The following is an 18792-nucleotide window of genomic DNA, read 5'->3' on the forward strand; positions in this document are numbered from 1 at the left end:
AGGAGGGGTGTGAGTGGTGGTGACTAAAAGAAAAATGACCTGATATCTTTTCATTGCTTCTTTGTTTGTTTAGTGGTGAGTGGGCAACCCTTTCATCTGAAAATTTGTGCATTCTTTTCTATTCCATAAAAGTATGGAGTCATATATAATCCCAAGTTGGGTAGGAAGATACTTTACCTACAGTAACAAACAGTACAGGAACAAAGGCTGCTTGTCCTGACTACCTCTGTCAAAAACAAATGATGATGAGTGAAGGTGAAAGCTAGTACTTCTAAAATGTATCCTTTTAAACATCAGTTAACTGCAGAAGGTGACACTGACATAATAAGAGGTTTCGTTTTATGTGTTTGCAGATTTTGACATGATGAGGAGAAAACTGAGCTGCTGAGAAGTTTTTCTTCTTTTAGTGACATTCAGACACTCCTGCTACAGGAAGATGAGTTAGCATTTGCCACCTTCATCGTGCTGCCAACAGACCTCTCCCAGTTTATTTCTGGTAGAATTTCCAATATTTTTAATACCATAATGCTGGCAGATAAAAGATTAAGAATAAACTGCCTCTATTCCTATTCTTTTCTGTGAGAGATAAACAATAATGAACATGAAGTACGTAAGTAGTATTTTTATGGAGCCGCTTTTTAAACTGTAGCTTGCTTTTGAAGTCAGCATTGCACTTGGCTCAAATGATGAGATGCTGACATTAAATGCTACTCAGGCTGAGCCAGTGTTAATATTTTCAATGCCTTATTAAAAAGGAAAGAATGTAAACTAATTCTACTTCTGTTATGATGAAGTTCCTTCATAACATCTGAGCAAAATCAAAGCTCTTTGAGGACTTAGGCAAAGTATAATTTTTCTGCTGTTTATTTGGGGCAGGGAGCAGTGAGAGAATGATTTTTAAAATGCTTACTGAGAGTCAGCTAATTTTCCTCATCCCTGTTTGAAAGTTTCCAAAAAAGGAGCATGAGGAAATCAGGTTGACTCCCATGGTCAACAGCAGCCAATGCCAATGAATACATGTACTGTGGGTTAGTGAAACTCATTATCCCTATGTGCCAAAACTGAGACAATGGAGACAAAAGTCACAGCCTTTCAACTCCAAATATATCACTGGGCTAAATTGCCTAACACGACTAAGAAAATAATCAATCAAAAGAAATTACTATGCAAGAAAAAAAACCCTTCTTCTCTATCACCAGTGTATTGTCCCCTTCTGCACCTGGCTCTGGCTACCTAGTCAGTCTACAAGACACTTAACTGGGTGCTGTTATTTAGCTACAGGAAAGACGTAATTTCTGCAGCAGATGAACACTAATGCATAAATTCTGGTAACTTCACTGAAAAATAATGATATGTTAATCTATCCATTTTGCAGATGAAGAAAAGGGGCAATTGCTAGTGTGCCACTTCAGCATTACTGTCTGCCTTGAGTCCTACCCATGTCTGTTTAGTAGACTGACATATTTCAATTCTAGAAGGCTCACCTGCCACATGCCTGCTTTAGAGCCTGAGCTGGTCTAACACCTCCACCCTGTGTTGCTAAAGTTGTACCCTGTGCAGCTCACACATTAGTTCACAGTGTGGTCACTGTGTTACCCTCTATTCTAGCTTCTAACCATGGCAAGCTGGTGGCTCTCAAACACTAGGGATGTTGCAATTCATCTGAAGAGGGTTCCTCAGATGAAAATCTGGAAATGAAGACTGCTGACTGGGAAGCAAGAACCAGACTCTCTCAGAACTAGACTATCTGATAAACTTCATTTTATCAGCTTGTTGGATCAAATAGGATAGATCAATACCATTCCATCACCACAGTTTATCATCTGGAATCCCTCTGTAGCTTACAGTGGCAGATCTTAAGAATGACAGTTCCTTTCCAAATGCTCCACAAAAAAATATTGGCTCCAGTTGGTGTTAAATGAGTTAGCTTAAACAAAGTCAAACAGTTCAATGCTTTGCATTCCATAGAAGTTAATGAATATGTCTTGCAGCTCTCTTTTTATTCTTTGGATGACACTGTCTTCCTGGAGGGTAGATAAAAATATGAAGCCTGTAAAGATAAAGTAGTAATTCTTGCTGTGACTTGGGAGAGGAGGAAAGCGAAACAGACTGTGAACTAGAATCAATGGGATATATGAAGATTGCATACTTCTTGTCCAAGTATATTGGCTGCACAATTCTGTATCATGATCCAAGGTTATGCCTGGTACCAGCTCAACTGTATTTCAGCCAGGTTCTTGCTGAAGAAAGGTGGACTTAAGTAATTTATTCTATTCTATTTAGTCTCCATGTTCCAGGAGAAACCTGGTGCTGCCACAGCTGAGGAAATGGTATAATATCCAGATATGTTAAAAGAGATGAAAATCAAAAGAGAGCTATGTACTCATGGTGAATAAGTAAGGCATTAAGAAGATATTTCTGTTGTAAGAAACACTGAGGTACGCACTATTCCTCTCTCCAGTTGAACAGTACCTCCATAAGCAAAGAAGTTGTACTAAAAAATACCTTTATCCATGTTCCTAACTCCTCAAATAAGAATCTAAGTAGGTCCAAAGATTCACCAAACCTGGCTCTGCAAAGAGACAAAAGCAGTAAAGACGTGAGGGAAAAAAAATCATTTTAGTAGTTTTTAAGCTGCTACCTTTCATACTTACAGTAGTCTATTCAATTCTCTGTTACAGTGGGAAAGGGAGATCATCTTACCCCACCCTGGACATCACAGTCTAATCTGTTCTTTTTATTTAACTGGTCTCTTAGTTCAACAACCAATTATATATTCACCAAGTTCTTGGTTTAAAATCATTCTTAGGCTTGTGGAATTTTTGCTGCCAACCTCAAGATTCCATCTACTTGTCTTTGCTAAAGACTTGTGTCAACTTAGACAAATTGCACTTGGCCAGATGGCAGTGCCCTTGTCCCTGGTAAACAGAGCTTTGCTACACAAACAGGCCTGCTGTCATAAGTGTGCTGCTCAGCAGAGGAGGTTTGAGCTAGCTGCAATAAAATCTGTTGTCTTGATGTAAAGATCTTCTATGTTATAAGAATCTTCCCCATATGGATGAGGAAAATCTTTTCCTTCTTTCCTTTGCTGAGCATGTTGAGCTCTACAGATGTAAACCTGCCCATACGTGCTAAACACATCTGAGTATTTTCAGGCATTTCAGTGGTACTCTGAGTCAACAACATTGTGAAAGAACCTGTCAGAAGGTAGAGAAATTATCTTTGAGAAGCTGGAGATATTTTTTTAAGAGCCAGAGGGAATGAAAAAAATAAAAATTTTGTCAGGGAAAAAATTTTTAAAACATTTAGTCCAATGATTTGCTAGATGCTAGATCTATTTGTTGAAATCTGTGTTCTGTGTATTAGAAATAGCTGCACTGTATTTAGGTGAATATTTATAGAAAAGCTAAGCCCTGGTCCTAGAGCTTGTCTCTGCTTTTCTCTTTCTTAAAGCTTGCTATTTATATCATATAACCATAGGATAGTTTGGCTTGCAAAACTGTGGCTGACCAAAGTCCTGAGGCCCTGCCACATGAAAGATGACTTCTCCACTGGTTAAACCCCATCAAAAACAGCTTTTCCACTGGATGTGCCGGGAAGCATCTCACTGAATAAATCATCTTTTCTAAAGAGAAAAACGTTTTGTGGCATAATTCTGCTGACTACATCGAACTTCTGCCCCAGAAGGATTCTGGCCTTTGCCTCTTGACTTTGCTGTTATAAACTCTTCTGCTTTTAATGAATAATTGAATCTTGATGAGTTTCTTCTAAGTAAGCTTACACAGCAGTAAGACTGGCAGCAAATCGCAAAGAATAAATAACTGCAGTATTTTTCATACAAGCAAAGAAAAGAAACCAGTCATACTCTCAGCTGTTTGAAAATCTTGGTAAGTTTAATGTGAAAAACAGAGACCATATAGCTCCCATTTCAGAACATCAGAAATGTGAGATCCTCAAGTTCTTTTTGACAAGCTCTACCACTTTGGTAGCAAAAATTAGCATCATTTAAGGTAAAAGGCCATTGCCAGTTTCATCTGTGTCTTATAAACAGAAATTATCTAAAATTGGAATTTTACCATCTTACCCATCCAACCACTGAGGTTTAGTTATAAAGGAATGCTAAAATGAGCCATCCCATGTCCGTACTAGCAGAACAAAACCAAAATTGGTGAGGTTTTGTGGCTTCAAACTAAACCTGCCTCTCATAACAGAGATGAGAATAAACTGAAACCTTTTATCTGAGTCACAAACTGTGGTGGTTTACATGAGCTGGGACCAGAGGTCCAGTTGCCCACAGAAGGCAGAATGCAGCCACCCAGGTCAGAGTCTGGCCCCAACAGCAGAGTTGATTTCTTGTAGTTTCTGAAGAGAGAACTGGAACATCTCTCATGATCAGAAGGCTGTCTTTCTACTCAGAGAAACCCTAAGTGTTGACATTGTGATAACAAGCTGTAACCATTACATCTGCAGAACAAGCTCTCTCCTTTGCCAGTCACAGCAGGGCACTGTAGCCAGCTCTTTGTGGAAGCAATAGCTTCATCCATAATTAGTGGCTGAGTGGCTACACACATAAAATGCTCTTGTGATATTCTCTCCTTTCATTAGTTCTCTTGCTGCAGAGACAAGCATAAGTGACCTTCAGGTTTCATTTGGATTTATTAATCTAATGACCACCTGTGGCCTAAGAATGACACTTGACATATATCACATGGCCATTTGATGACATCACTCTTTACTGAAGTTGTCCTATGTTTTTCATCTCCGTGTTCCAGATGAGTTTGCTTGGCCTCCATTGATCTCCCACCAAGAATGATATTTCTATTCAGGCTTTAGATAACCTTTCCAAACCCAACTCTCTTTCTGCTAATCTTTCAACTACTTGGAACATTCTTTTTTATCTTTTTTTTTTCCCCTCTATTAAATACACAGTTATTCTAAAGCTGAAATGTGGAAATGCCTCCATTACAAGGATATATGTAAGAAAAACAAGGAAACAAGGTTGGTTCAGTCACGCAAGCTGTAATCTAGTTTAGGGTCTCCTAGCTGAATGATCTATCTACCATACTTGAGGATGTGAACAAATAGATAACTGAAAGCACATGTGTTCTTGCAGAAAGTCTGACTCCATAAAAATGATGAAATTTGCATTTATGGTGTTTAAACAAGATAGTTTTTGACTGACCTTTGTCCACAGCACCTTGGAATGCTTTATGTCAGCTGTCTCTCTCTAGCAGTAATGCTCTGTCATTTTCTAATTAGATCTGTGCAACTGTTCACACTGGAACTAGAACTCAGCTATAAGGTTGCAGGGGGATGTGTCTTCATTATCTATTTTTCTCATCTCATGACTCATGCTGAGTTACATTCTGCTTAAACAAATCAATATGGTTCTTACTATTGAGAGCACAAGAGTGCAAATATCATGCTAGTCCATGGTTTTGCTGTTGTTTTGTACAGTACCAGCTGGTTTTTATTGAGGAAACAGCATTATGTTGTTGAATATTTTTTGGTCTCTACAGGCCTTATTGTTCTGTGTTGGCTGGGGTGAATAAGAAAGTACTAAATCCTTTGAAGAGTTAGGAAATGACAGTAACTGGAAGAGTATGTACTCCACAGCTGATGAAGAACCAGATGATCTTTCTTTTTTTTAATTTTTACTGAAAGCACTGATTGACTTATGATGGTTTTACTGAGAAAAAAAAAAAAAGGAACTTTCTTCTGTTTTCCTTCTTCTAGTTTCAAAACTATTGGAACATAACACTGCTCTTCCAGAGATCCACCAACCCTAAACTGTTTCACTGTATCACTGCCTAAATAGCTCACCACATTTGCATTATCTCAACATGCATCAGTTTCCTCCACTGAAAAATATTTTGATCTCTTAAGAAGACTTCCCTTTCTCTAAAGGTTGTGAACAACTTACAGACTTAGAGATCTGAGGTTGAAAAAATGAAGATCACACTGTAACTACTCAAAAAATTGATCATGGGCCTTCCGTTCTGACACTAATGCTGACAGGTGTCCAATAAGGCATATATAATCTTTCTTTTGCATATACATTTCTCTGTTCTCTACACTGGGGCCCCTAAGTTTTTGCTCTGTTAAGTGGTGAATTTGACACTGAAAAAAGGTCTTTCACACACACTAGTGAAGAATGGGGCTGGTGCACTAAGTGAAACTTGTGTTTGTGTTGCTATCTACCCTTAGGTAGAGCACACAGGTTGCAAATGGTACTTGCAAAAACCCCCCTATTTCATGATATTTTTTGACAGCAGCCATGAGTTGAATGACTTTGGACTGCACGTCCTTACAATGGGGATTCTTTCTGTGAGTCAGGTCAGAGGGAGAGAATCAGCCTGGGAGGTGGCAGAGGTATGAAATGTCTCCTTGTTCTCTGCCAAGTCAGTTTTTTGGGAGGACAGCTGTCTTGAATATCTCAAAGCAAGAAATTGTAAGAGATCAGAGCTCAGCTCTAGACTTCATTACTCAGTTTTCTAGTGTGCTTGTGCCAGAGCAGAAGGTTTGGCTTGCTCGAAAGGAACATCCTTGTGGAATGGGGGCACTTCTTTTAAATGAATGAAGCTGGATGGGGAAGAGTGGGGAAGACTGAGTGCAGAATTTATCCTGTTGCACATTTCACATGATGAAATTTCCCTTGCTAAAGCAAACCAAGCCAAAAGAAAAAAAAAAAAAGGAAGAGAAAGAACTGAGGGGTTTTGTGGTAGAGCTGTTCTTCACATGCTGTGTTATGAAATGAACCGAACTGTATCCAGCAGACTTTAATTAACTTTTTATTAGGAGAAAAAATCAGCTCTACAATATAAAAGATTATTTAAAAAATGAAGTATCTTGGCTATTTTTCATCCCAAATGCACAAAGGAACAAGACTACCATACATTCCAGTGGCTTGAAATATTTCTATTGGAATAAAAAAGTGAAGTTAGCTTTGAGTCATGCAAGAAGGCATCGACACATCCTTAGGTTTCATTGCTTTTATTGGAACTGAAATAAATAGAAACCATTTTATTCTGAAATCGTGAAGAAATTACAGCACCACGGTTTAGACCTTCGTGGTGAATTTCTGCTTTGGTGGAACATTTAGAGCTACGTTGCTAACTTCTTTAAAAAATCTTTAGCTGAATGAGACAAGTCTGTGAAGAAGAATGCTGATTTTGGGTTTAAAATCAGCAGTATATCTGTCCATGTCAGAAATTCCATAAATAAAGCAGGAAGCATGAACTTGAAGGCCCTCATCCTCTTGTTCCCACTGCTTAAAAAATTACTAAGTTACTTCTAACCTACTCTCAGTCTAATTTCCTCTGGCATAATGTTTTCTTAATATGATGTAAAAGGAGATTGGCTGGTTGGTTGTTTTTCTTCTTCAGCTGAGTTAGTACTCTATCTTTTCTAACTCTAGTTTTCATCTTCATCTCGTAAACTTTTGAACCTGATAGATATTTCAAAGATAACTATTTCCCTACAGGTTTTGTGCAACTTAGAAGAGAAAAAAGGTCCAAAGTAATGCCATTATGAAGGAGACACAGAAAGCAAGCAGTGTTTATTTTCACCAGCCATGCTATCTCTTATGTAGGAGAGTACGCAAGGAGACCTTTCGAAGAGTGGAAATTGGCTTTTTTGTAGGGGAAAAGAATTGTGCAAAGTAGGGGAAAAGAATCTTACAAAGTCATTACACCGAGTAACTATTGTTTTTACAATTTTGGAGCAAAAGGAGTCAAACCATTTTGGAAACATGCTAACACCTCCCTCTGCACCAAGAGAACATAGAGTATAGCATTAAGCTAGTCCTTGTCTTGAGAGTTATATGCTTCTGTCTGAGAACTCACAGACTAATTTTTTTTCAAATTCAGCTATTTTCTAGATTTACAGAAAGAAGAATAAATAAGATGAAAAACATTGGAAGAAATCTTTAAAGGTGTAAATTTGACACAACTTCTTTCAGCTCTCAAAGAAACACAGCAAATAATCTGACATCCAGGATCCAGAGAGCAAAAATATATAAACCAGTGCAAGCATGTCTTCTCTCACATTCAATTATTCTTGAAGACAGCAAATCTGTCTTTTTGAAGTCTGCTACTCCTGCGTATTTTTTATTAAGAAATAACATATTCCGAGAGCCATCTGAAATTTTTCTTAATGAAGCCAAGAGGAACACTGTGGGAAAAAATTGCTTAAGAAGACATGCATTTGGCCCAATATTCGTAATTTATCACCATATCATATTTTCTAAAGATTGTTGTCCAGAATAAATCATAAATTTATGAAGTGCAGAACTGAATCCAAAAGGATTTTAATTCCATGGAACCACCATATTGCCAAGGGGCATATTTTTAATTCCTCTCCATTAGCAAAGTCATTGCTTCTAGACCACAGTATTTGGTCTTTCTTCCTCAACACAAAAAGTACACAAACATTTTGTGTCATTGTTAGCATACACATTGCATAAATCTCTTTCAATCTTCCATGATCTAGTGTAGGTATAAGTATTTAATATTTTTACAGTAAAATAGTACATATGGGTGGAGATTTCAGGTCATAAATATAGAAAAAGGTCCGTAGCTGAAGTCTAAAAGGTTAATACTTTAAATTCAGACACTCGTTGTTGGGGAGTACATTAATGTTTTGTGGAGGACAGGAGAGCAGGCTACAGGAAATGTTTAGTGGCTGCACACTTTGGAAGGCAAATTGCATTGAGGGGCACGTGCCCAAAGCAAGACACAGCCTCTGCTGTGAGGAGCTCACAGCCTGAGACAGGGATCCCCAGGGTCTCTGGCGTCACTGGCTGGCTGAAAGAGCCATGCATGATCTGCCTGCAGATCATAACTTCCTCAGTATCACTGCCTGTGTGTCAACAAAGGCTGGGGGCCATCAGTATAAGCAGTGGGTATAAACTAAACTGGGAAAAAGGGAAACTGGAAACTCCTGGCATCCAGCCCAGGCTTCAAACCACAAGCTATCCTATGTATTTCTCTGTGTATCTGAACTGGGATTCTGTTTGGGGTCATCTTTATGATCTGTGTATTCACCCCAGGACCAGTTCTATATATAGCACATTTGTTTATGTTGCCTTGCTGTGCCAGAAGCCTTCTCTCCAGGAGATCCACATTGTTGACTCATTTCATCATTGTTCTTTCCCATCTCTTGCTGGTGAAGGGCTTAGTTGTTGCCAGCTGGTACTCTGCTGAATTTGCAATTCACTGTATATCAAATAACTTTTAAAACAAATTTCATAGTTTGGTTTTTCCAGTTACACACAGTCTCCAGCTTTTGCTGCTGTTTGATTCTCATTATAAAATAAAGTTGACTCAAAGAGGAGGGGATTTCTTAAAAGAAAATCTGTGTGTGAAGGGAAACAGGAAAGAAATATCCTAGAAGTAGTTAACTGGGGGATATGTCTGGGAGTAAGCCATTCAGATATAACATGTTGCTTTGTTTCCACAACTTTCAGCTTTTATAACACCTGTGAGCTATTGTTCATCCCAATGTAAAACTCCAGGGTTTCTGGTGACCTCCCAGTGATGGCCCACAGGTTACTGCAGCATTTCCTGCCATACAGAGGGCAGAGGTCTGAGCAAATTAAGAATATAAGGATAATTCTGATTTGGGGCAGCTAGATTAATTCCATCCTGTGGTTTACTGTGGTGCTCTAGTTTTCAAATTGTCCTATTCATTGTCAGAAATTAAGCCTATCTGGTGGATGAAGGCAAACCCAGGAAGATGTGTGACCACACTGGGGCTGCTCTGGACCTCAGGATGAGGATGACATAGTATGTGGCCAAAGAGTATGATGTTCACAGAATGTCATCTGGTACTGATGTTATTAGGAGCCTTCAATGAGCAATTGCAGTGAGGATGGCTTTACATGCTGAGCTTCAAGATAGGGAAGAATTCATTGATATGCTTCTCTCCTAGGGCTGCAGTACTACTTACATTTCTACACTACTGCATGACTATTTCTCTGTACCCTAAATCTGCCTTGTTGAGCAGAAAAATTGGAGTGAAGCTGCTGCACAATGGTGGGTAGTTACAGCATTTTGGCAGGGAAGGGAAAATCACGCTCACCAATGTCAAAGGACTAGAGATTCTTTACCTTCCCTAATTAACCTGTGCCTGTGCAGTGCATGAACATACACTTGTGCATGTGGGATCTAACCTGCACTCAAAGGTGTATGTATCCAGGTGCTTGGGATAGATGGAGCAGACACAGAGATATCTCAGCAATCTCACAGCTCATTTCAGACAGAGGAATAAAAAAATCAGCAAGTTTCTCCAGTGAGTAGCATCGATTTAGGCAGGTGAAAAAGTTGCTGTGGTGAACAGCCTGCTGCAAAGGTCTGCAGAGCAAAGCAACATCACAGTGCACATTTGTGCAAGACAGATGGGAAAGCTGATGAATGGCTAAAGCTGTGAGGTTCAGAGCCTGCTAGAAACAAACTGTTCCCATGCAGAAAGGTCCCTGGTGAAGCTGTCAAGTTCTGATCTGTTACTCTGAACCAGAAAAATCAATGTTTTCTTATCCTGGCTCAGCTTCAGCAAAATCATCATAGTAACAGTTTACTGTGTGGTCTGAGATGAAAAAATAGCAGCTCAAATTGGTTTTTGTTCAGATTCAGTTCAGCACCCTCTCCAAAAGGCACTTAATCTCTTGAGGAACTGCCCATTCTCAGAGTGTACCTGTGTGCCTGGATGGTAAGAGGAAAAGTTTTAATTGCTCTATGGATTTTGACCTCAATTTTACCTGTGTTTTGTTGCACCTGCCATGTGTAAATCGCTATGTCATTGCTCCCTAGTCACTCAGCAGCTTCACTGGGATGAGCAAGTGGGCCACAGCTTGATTTATAGTAGGTAAAGACCCTTCTTTACACAGTCGCTGCTGTGCTTCTGCCTTCATAGAATTAAAGAGGCCAGTGGCTGACTAGGCCATGGAAATGGGCTTCTTGCCCTTAAAAAGGAGCCTGGAGATTAGGGTTGCAACACATCAGCATGTGCTATGTTGGCAGTAGCCACTGCTATAGCTAATCTCTGAACACGTGGAAGATATCAGACTCCAGGATCATCAATCATACATTCATTTATTTTAATGAAAGGAAAGAATGAAGGCTTCAGTTTCCCTGGAAAAGGATGAAAAAAAGTTTGACTTAATGCCAGAATAAAAATGATTAAAGGAAGACTGTCCCTTTCCCCTTCTCTATAGATATGTGTTCTGCCAGTTCCTGGGCCCCAGACACTCCAGTCACTGGAGCAAAAGAGCTGTCTTCCGTGCTATTCTCTGTGCAACAAATGTAGTGTTTAGACCAAGGTCAGGCTCGAATTAGTGCTTTTCCCCCTGAGGGGCATCATCACTGTATTATGCCAGAACCAGTCTTCACTGGGTAAAGTTCCTTTATGGGATTATCCCTTCCCATCCTGTCTGCCTCCATGTCCTGTGACCCCCAGCCTATTCACAGCAGTGTCCTTTAGGGCGCCTGCAGCACTGGGATCCAGCTGGCAGCTTACCCGGAGTTGCTCTGGTAAAGGTTTTGGTGGGCTATTCTCCTCTCCCTCGCTCCCACCCTAAAGCCACACGCTTTCATACTTAATGTATACACAGACATAGGCACATATGTACTTGGGCAACAATCTGCTTTATCAGCCTGGGTCTTTTCATACAGTGAGATTTGCGCTCACAGCTACCATGGTTACAGCCTGACTTCACTGGCCAGGAATTAGACTACTGTATGGTCTCCTAAACTGTGTAGGCATTTGAAAGGCAACTGCTTTGCAGTGAGCAAATTTGTTTTGTGCAGAAGGAGGCAAAATGATCAAGTCATCAGTTTTATTTTATTTTTGGCCAAATCTCCCCAGCTGAAAGACCTAAAAATCATTGCACACATGGTAACAAATGAGAGAATTTGGACCGCAATATTCAAGGCTGTTGCTACAGATAGGGTGACACAGGCTGTCTGGTAATGGTGCAATGTGCTACATAGCAGTCCCTTTCAACTGTGTTTGGGCAGTAGAACGCTGTTTTGTTTTATAGTAAGGATTCCCATTTAAACTACTGCTGAATCAGTTCCATTGCTATCAGTGAACTGTTCCAAAAGAACCTTTATTTTCCCTTGTAAAATGCATCCTGCAGTGACTCTTACTTTTACTGGTAAAGTTTGTAAAACATTTACTGAGAAGTGTGACAAGAAACAAGTTTTATTGGATGGGTTTATTTTCCATTGACAAAAGTTTTGCCTTTTGGTACCGTAGAAGAAAGCAACAAGAAGAGAGCAATAAAATGATAACTGGTATAGCTGAATTATCATAATGTCTGTAATTTTAGCTTATTTTAATTCTTGCAAAATAACCTGTGAAATCATAGGCAGCCCACTTGGCAAGTACATTTCTCTCACCATTTGTTCTACTGCATTTGGTCTTCTGTAAGCCATTTTGTATTTCCAAAAATATAAGGTTTGCCACATGGGATTATCTGGTATTTTGTATCCATATATTACCACTATGAATTGCTTCAGGAAAACTGTTACTGTCTCAGTAGTCAATTCTACATAACTGGCTATCAGTTGAAATTATGTCCTTCCTCATCTCACTCAACTGGTGAGAAATTGGTTGTGCCCAGCATAATACACTTCGTAGCATATTCTGTCAGTCACTCACTCTGCCCCTCTGTGGGTTTTTTCCCTTTTGAAATTTCCGATTCCATGCCACCAACTCCGTGCCACCAAATTCCTGACTACAGTGATTGCTTCAGTAGCTTCCTGTTTGTTTTTTTTTCTTCTCTCTGACGTAGGAACTGGACTTCACCTCTTCAGAGCACTACTCACCTTTTCAATTTGATGTTAATATGGCCAAATTTCCCGCCACTATAACATTCCTCGAAATCATTGCACATTTGTGACGGCAACAGGATTGGGTCCATGGTACTCAAAGCTGATGCTACAGATTTACACAGCCTCTGTGGCAGTCATCCAATATTCAGCAATGGTGCAATGGTTTTGGATAATTTCCTGATTTTATTTAAGCATCTTCATTCTGACCACAATAGCCCTAGTCTCTCCCTCTACAGAAACTTTCTGTGCCTAGTCATATTTTTTACTTAACTCTGGAATGTCCTCTGTGGCTCTTTTGGAGGTGAATAGAGTATTACGGGCAAATGTGTGCCATTGATTCATATAATCTTCTATAAAGTTCAATATGTTATTTCTCATTCTGACATAATAAACAGTTTTTTAAGTTTTAGGAGATGAGCAGGTAATGCAACATTTACTGTCTTCTAGTCATCCATCACAGAAATTGCTGTGCATGAGAGAAGCCCATTGTTTCATTTGCAGTTCATCCATTCTGTTTTTTGGTCCCATCAGGACTTCTTGTGTGTCTGTTATCCAGCCTTGGTGGTTTGCTTTTCTTTTGTTTGTTCATTCAGGGCTTCTAGTTTCTGACATACTTTCTGAAGAGACTAACTCCAGAGTAGACTTCTCAGTGTTGTTCATTTAGCCAAAGGCCAAGGTGAGGAAGTTTTTCTGCAGCAAAATCCCTGTGCATCAGATACACAGGTTGTCCATCCATCTGATTTCAGAAACACCATGAAAATATAGATTACAGGAGCATTTTGTCAAAGGGAAGGAGTGATGAGAGCAATTAGTACTAACATACAGAGCCTTTCACCTGGAAGTCAGTAGTTCTAATCTGTGATCAACAAAACCTGGTTAGCCCTTAATCTCTCTGGTTGTTTTGTGCTCTCTCATATTGTAGTGAAAGCCTGTGTAATAACAAGCACTAACAGCTCCAACTACAGTGTATTCTGCAGCGAGGCAGGCTGGTTTTAAAGTAGCAATAAGATGGATTTACACTGCTCCTGTACAGCTTCATAATGGGGAAGAAGCACTTGGAAAGCTGTTAAACTACTGCTAAACGAAATTTGAAAGGAATGCACTTACCGATCAGTTATTTGGGTATGAATTCTTGTCCTAATGTAAACACTGGAAAAATTCCCCCTGAATTCTTCTGAATTTTGCCACAGGCCCCTGGAATATTCATGTGAATAAACATGGGATCTGTTAAAGAAGGTCCCTGGCCAAGGTGATACGGGCCCCTGCCTTACAAAGTAGCTGTTAGACAGGTTTTCCAGCTAAAGTTTTGACTTTTGGTATTTATCTAATATTTTAAATTGCTTGGGAGGGGAAAGTCAGGAAGAAGTAGATGGAGTTTTACCTTATCTGGACCTGACTGCTGTTCCACAGCTCTGATCAACATGATCAGTTTATCATGATCAACAAGGAAACGCTGCAGTGAAGTCTGTATCATTGCCCTGACCTCAGCCACAACCTCTCTCTGGGTGTGAGCTCACATATGTTTTTATGGTGCCTGCTCTGAATATTTGCAGGCTGGAACAGCAGTTTGAACTGCTCTCCAGCCGGAAGGGAGAGCCAAGGTGCATTACATCATGTGTTAGAAATTCAACCGAGAGGCACTTCTACCCGGACTCACTGAACTTCTCTTTTTCTCCCTCTTCTCTTAGAAAGTTATTTTCCATTGTAACAGGTGCTAATGACATATTATGACTTTCCCGGAGTGCCCAAATGGCCTGTTGAGAGTCAGGGAATAAACTATCATTAAAGAAGTAAAAATTATTCACAGCAGTATAGTCAGAAAAAAATATATTTGATCAAATTTTTCCCCAATCCCCTGCAGACAAATGCTCCATAAATAACTGTCTCACTGTTATACAATATTTTTGTGAGCCTATCTAGATTTGTGTGGATCCTTATAGAGAGTGTCTCCTAGGATTCTGTGCAACCAGTGATTTGCTATCTAGGTAAATAGATGTTATGTAGAGAAAAAGCTATGATCATTTCCTGTCTTTTATTCTATGTTTTCATATCCTATGATTTCACAATAATCCTTAATTCTCTCAGCTAGCACTTGCCTTCAAGAAAAACTTCCCACTGCAAAGTCTTCAAGCAAAGGAGAGACTATTATACATCCAGTCATTAGGAAAAAGATTGAAATCCCTCGTACTCATTTCTTGAATATTCTCTTTAAACTAATTTGCCTCAATATTGATTTCTAGTAATGAGATGTTATGAAGCAGTTGGGCTAGGATTAAGCACATACTGTTTTGGGCAGAAGCACCTTCTTACATGCAAGCCATAAATCTTGATTCTCCCTTAGATCTGCCAACAAATTCTTCATGAGGCATTGCTTAGCTGTTGAAAATGAAAAGGACTTCTGAAGATAAGAATGTGCCCCATGAACCTTGGGAGCATGGTGTCAGTAACTACACTGGGAAGACTGAATAAACTAAACATTTATTTTGCCACAGCAGTGGCAAAACCATTAGCGAAGGTTTCCTGGAAAGTTTGAGGCAGCATATGTTAATGAGAGAGGGAGACACTTGCTCCAACATCTGGCTGGTATCTGTTGTTTTGTGCAATGTAAGGTCTGGTCTTTTTTAATCAATGAATATTATAAGCTAATCCTGGTTTAGTGCTTGAGATTTAGTGTATTGTAAAATTAGTATATCATTCCCTAGGAGACTGACAATTCTGTTTCAGTAGATCTTATTTCCATTTGTGCAGGAATGTCTTTGAGGACAAGACATTTTAACACTCAGAGATGGGGAACAAGGAGAGGTAAAGCTTATATTTGACTACTGCACAGTTGGGAGAGGAATTGGGGAGTTTGTAATTAGATCCAATCTGACTTTACAACTATTATATTGCATTTACACTTCATGCTTGATCAAAGCACTGTTACATTTGTATGTAGAAAAGAAGGTTCAAATCTGAATCTGGAAAAAAAACTGTGTTAAGTTTCACTCAACATCAGCTGAGATTTGCTTTTATCAAAGCCGATGGCTTACTCAGGTTGGGATGAGGTACCTTATCTCTCAGTTCGTGTTATAGCAATGGCTCACAATTAGTTTTAATGTAACAGTCAATCGATTTAGTGAAAAGAAATTGGTTTTTTTCTGCTTTTTCAGTCTTCAACTTGATCAGGTCAACACACCTACATTGTCAAGAGCACCTTCCCCAGACTAAGTGGTGTAGTGTGGCTTATAGCTGTACTTCTCAAGGCTAGAAAGAGCTCTAGAAAAATAAGACAATGTGCACACTGAACCTCCCTCCCCTGGATCTCATGTATTTAGCCCTAAATACAATCAATACTTTAAAATTTCCTATTCAAAATGCAGCTCACAAGGATGATGTTTTCATCATATTAATTCAGTGGTATAAATTACATGCAGTGCAATGCATATAGTGAGGGTGGTTTGGAATGTGTGAGAGTGCAAAGCATGTTGAGATCATGCTGTAAATGTGGGCTCGGTTTTGATGTGGTTTGTACCTATGGGTTATGTCTATACCAGCTGTCTGGAATGGACCTTAGAATGAACAGTCCTGTTAATAGGGTTTCCTCTTGCAGAGACCCATTTGGCTCACTCCTGACAGAGGACAAGGGGTAATGGAACCCATATGCAGCACAGATGGACAGGTATTCCCAGACTGGCTGGGAAGGAAGTTCCTTGACAATGAAGGCACACTTCTGGGAAACCTGTGTGTCAGTTACAGCTCAGCCATAGGCCTTGTGTATGAGCTAAATTTTTTAAATAATTAAAATTATTTAATCCTTTTCACACCTGGTTTTCCCATATAAAAAACTTCCAACACTTTTCTTATCAATGTAGTGTTAAATCTACTAATGGGGAGTCTCCTTTTTTTGTGTAGAAAATTTAGCACAGTAAGATGGCTTAGTTACAGCTTGCAGGCTCTGCTATAATAGAACGGGTAACCGCAGTAAGAAAATAAAACATTCAGTCATTGCTTTTGTACATTATCACCATCTAAAAATCTGATGTGAAGAGTATCCTTTTTTCTAGTGTTTTTATTTGGTTTTGGTGTTCTGGACTTTTAGGAATATTTTAAGCTGATATAGCTTAATTTTCCTCTTTCATAAATGAGCACATACATTAACCATGTGGAAAAAGGAAGCATCTTTTTCACACTCAGACTTTCCTGTAATCATCCTGTGCATTCTATGCATACTAGGTTGAAGTGATCAGACCCTCTGAAGCTGTCTGCAGAGATGGAAGCTTGCTTTGGTTGGTGTTCAACATAAAATGATTTACATTTTTTTCTGAGAGCTCTTGAGATCTCTTACAAAGCATCAGCCTTGAAAACTAATACAGAATTCCTGAGACATGACAATAACACCTGAACTGTTGTTACAGAACTGAGTCACTGATGCATAAGTCAAGACAACATAGAGGAAAAGAGGACCACAGTGATGGGTAAGATTTGCAGACTCTCTAAGTTATTTTCTGATGTTGTTATCCCCTAGTTTTTCATTGTTCATGAACTCATCAAATTCATCTTAAAACGCCAACAGTTGTTTACACTATTTTGTCAGCACTAAAAGTGATTCCCAACAACCTACTTTATTGACTTCTGTATATCACAGTAATGATTAGAAAAACTTGGAATCAATCCCCTCCTTCACTTTTGAGGTCCTGCTACTAACCTGGGCACTGTTTAAAGATGTACCTAAACAGGAGTAAGCGCATCAATAAGTGAGTCCAGCACTCTTCTTCAAGATATGAATGTACTTAGTACCTTATTGAATTTATGTCCTTACTTAAACATGCAAGCTCCCTTGTAACCAGTTCACTAGGGTTTTTCAGAACATGATTAGCACTCCTAAGGATCCAAAAAGGTAGTAAAGAAGTTCTTTTGAGGTGACAGAAAAGGAGTAGAAATCCTTTGCTGTGTATGAGATGGTTTTACATGTCGAACAGCAAGCTGAGTTGCCCATTCTGCATGGTTATGTAATGAAATACCCTGTTATAACAACGTGAGACATTCAGGGAGAAGAGGTTGGAGCTGCTCTGTGAACCTTCAGTTCTACAGTTAAAATTTTAGACAGCCTTGCATGTGTGCATTCTTTTGACACTGAGAGGGTGGCTGTTTCCATTTTGGGCAAGGGACTTGAAAACACTGTTGGATAAATAAATGCAAATCAACTGCAGATGCCATTGTCTGACTATCACTCTTCCCTAAAACTCCTGCAAATACTAAATGTCTGTGTAATGCAATGAGTGGGTTTTGTTAATAAGGTAATTTGAAAGGTGTTCGAGTGAGGTAAGGGAAAACAAAGGATCAGTCAAGTGCTTATGAACTTGAGTCTGTTTTTCCTTTCACTGGTAGTGCAGCCAAGTGCTGTACAAAACACACAGTTTTTGCCCTCTTCTTTAATTCACTTTTCTCTATAAATTCCAAGCAGGCTTAACACGTTTGAGTGTTAAGCACAGACCTGTTCTTCAGGCTGGCCAACAACTGCCTTTCCAGGTACAGCTCTCAGTCTCTTGTAACTTGTTAATTACATGCTGCATAACTGAATATACTGGATGACTATGTGAACTTTCTATGACTTAATATTTACAGTGTACTAGCTCCCTCATGCCCCATCTGAGTTTGGCCTGAGTAACACAATATAATTTCTGCCATATAATGTACAAACATGCCTTAAGAATAGTATGTTGGAGAGAGATGTGAGCCAGTCCTGTGTATGGAGCCTCATCCTCTAAGCAAGGTCAATTAGCCCAACAGGATTTCCTTGCTAAACTGTTTCTGAACTGGTTTTGGTACCTGGACAGTGCAAACAAAGCTCTCAAGAGACAAGACCTGAGCCTGGGCTGTGGACTTTGCTGCCATCCTTTGTACATATGCTAGTTAAAACTGCAAGCCTCATCTTAATAAACTCCAAGGCACTTTCAAGTTCTTGACAATGTAAGAC

At 39.3% G+C, this 18792-nt stretch overlaps 1 protein-coding gene across 1 annotated transcript in view; it reads left to right on the forward strand.

Annotated features, from left to right (window-relative positions):
- The window catches only part of SLC35A5 (solute carrier family 35 member A5), a 65160-nt gene extending 64597 nt beyond the window's left edge, over positions 1–563 (forward strand). The window contains exon 9 of the transcript XR_001920907.2: positions 354–563. The gene's annotated coding sequence lies outside the window, so the exon portion shown is untranslated. The remainder of the gene's footprint in view (positions 1–353) is intronic.
- The last annotated feature ends 18229 nt before the right edge of the window (positions 564–18792 follow it).

Source organism: Manacus vitellinus, unplaced genomic scaffold (genome assembly GCF_001715985.3).
Source record: "Manacus vitellinus isolate BGI_N305 unplaced genomic scaffold, ASM171598v3 scaffold_28_pilon, whole genome shotgun sequence".
NCBI classification, from domain to species: Eukaryota; Metazoa; Chordata; class Aves; order Passeriformes; family Pipridae; genus Manacus; species Manacus vitellinus.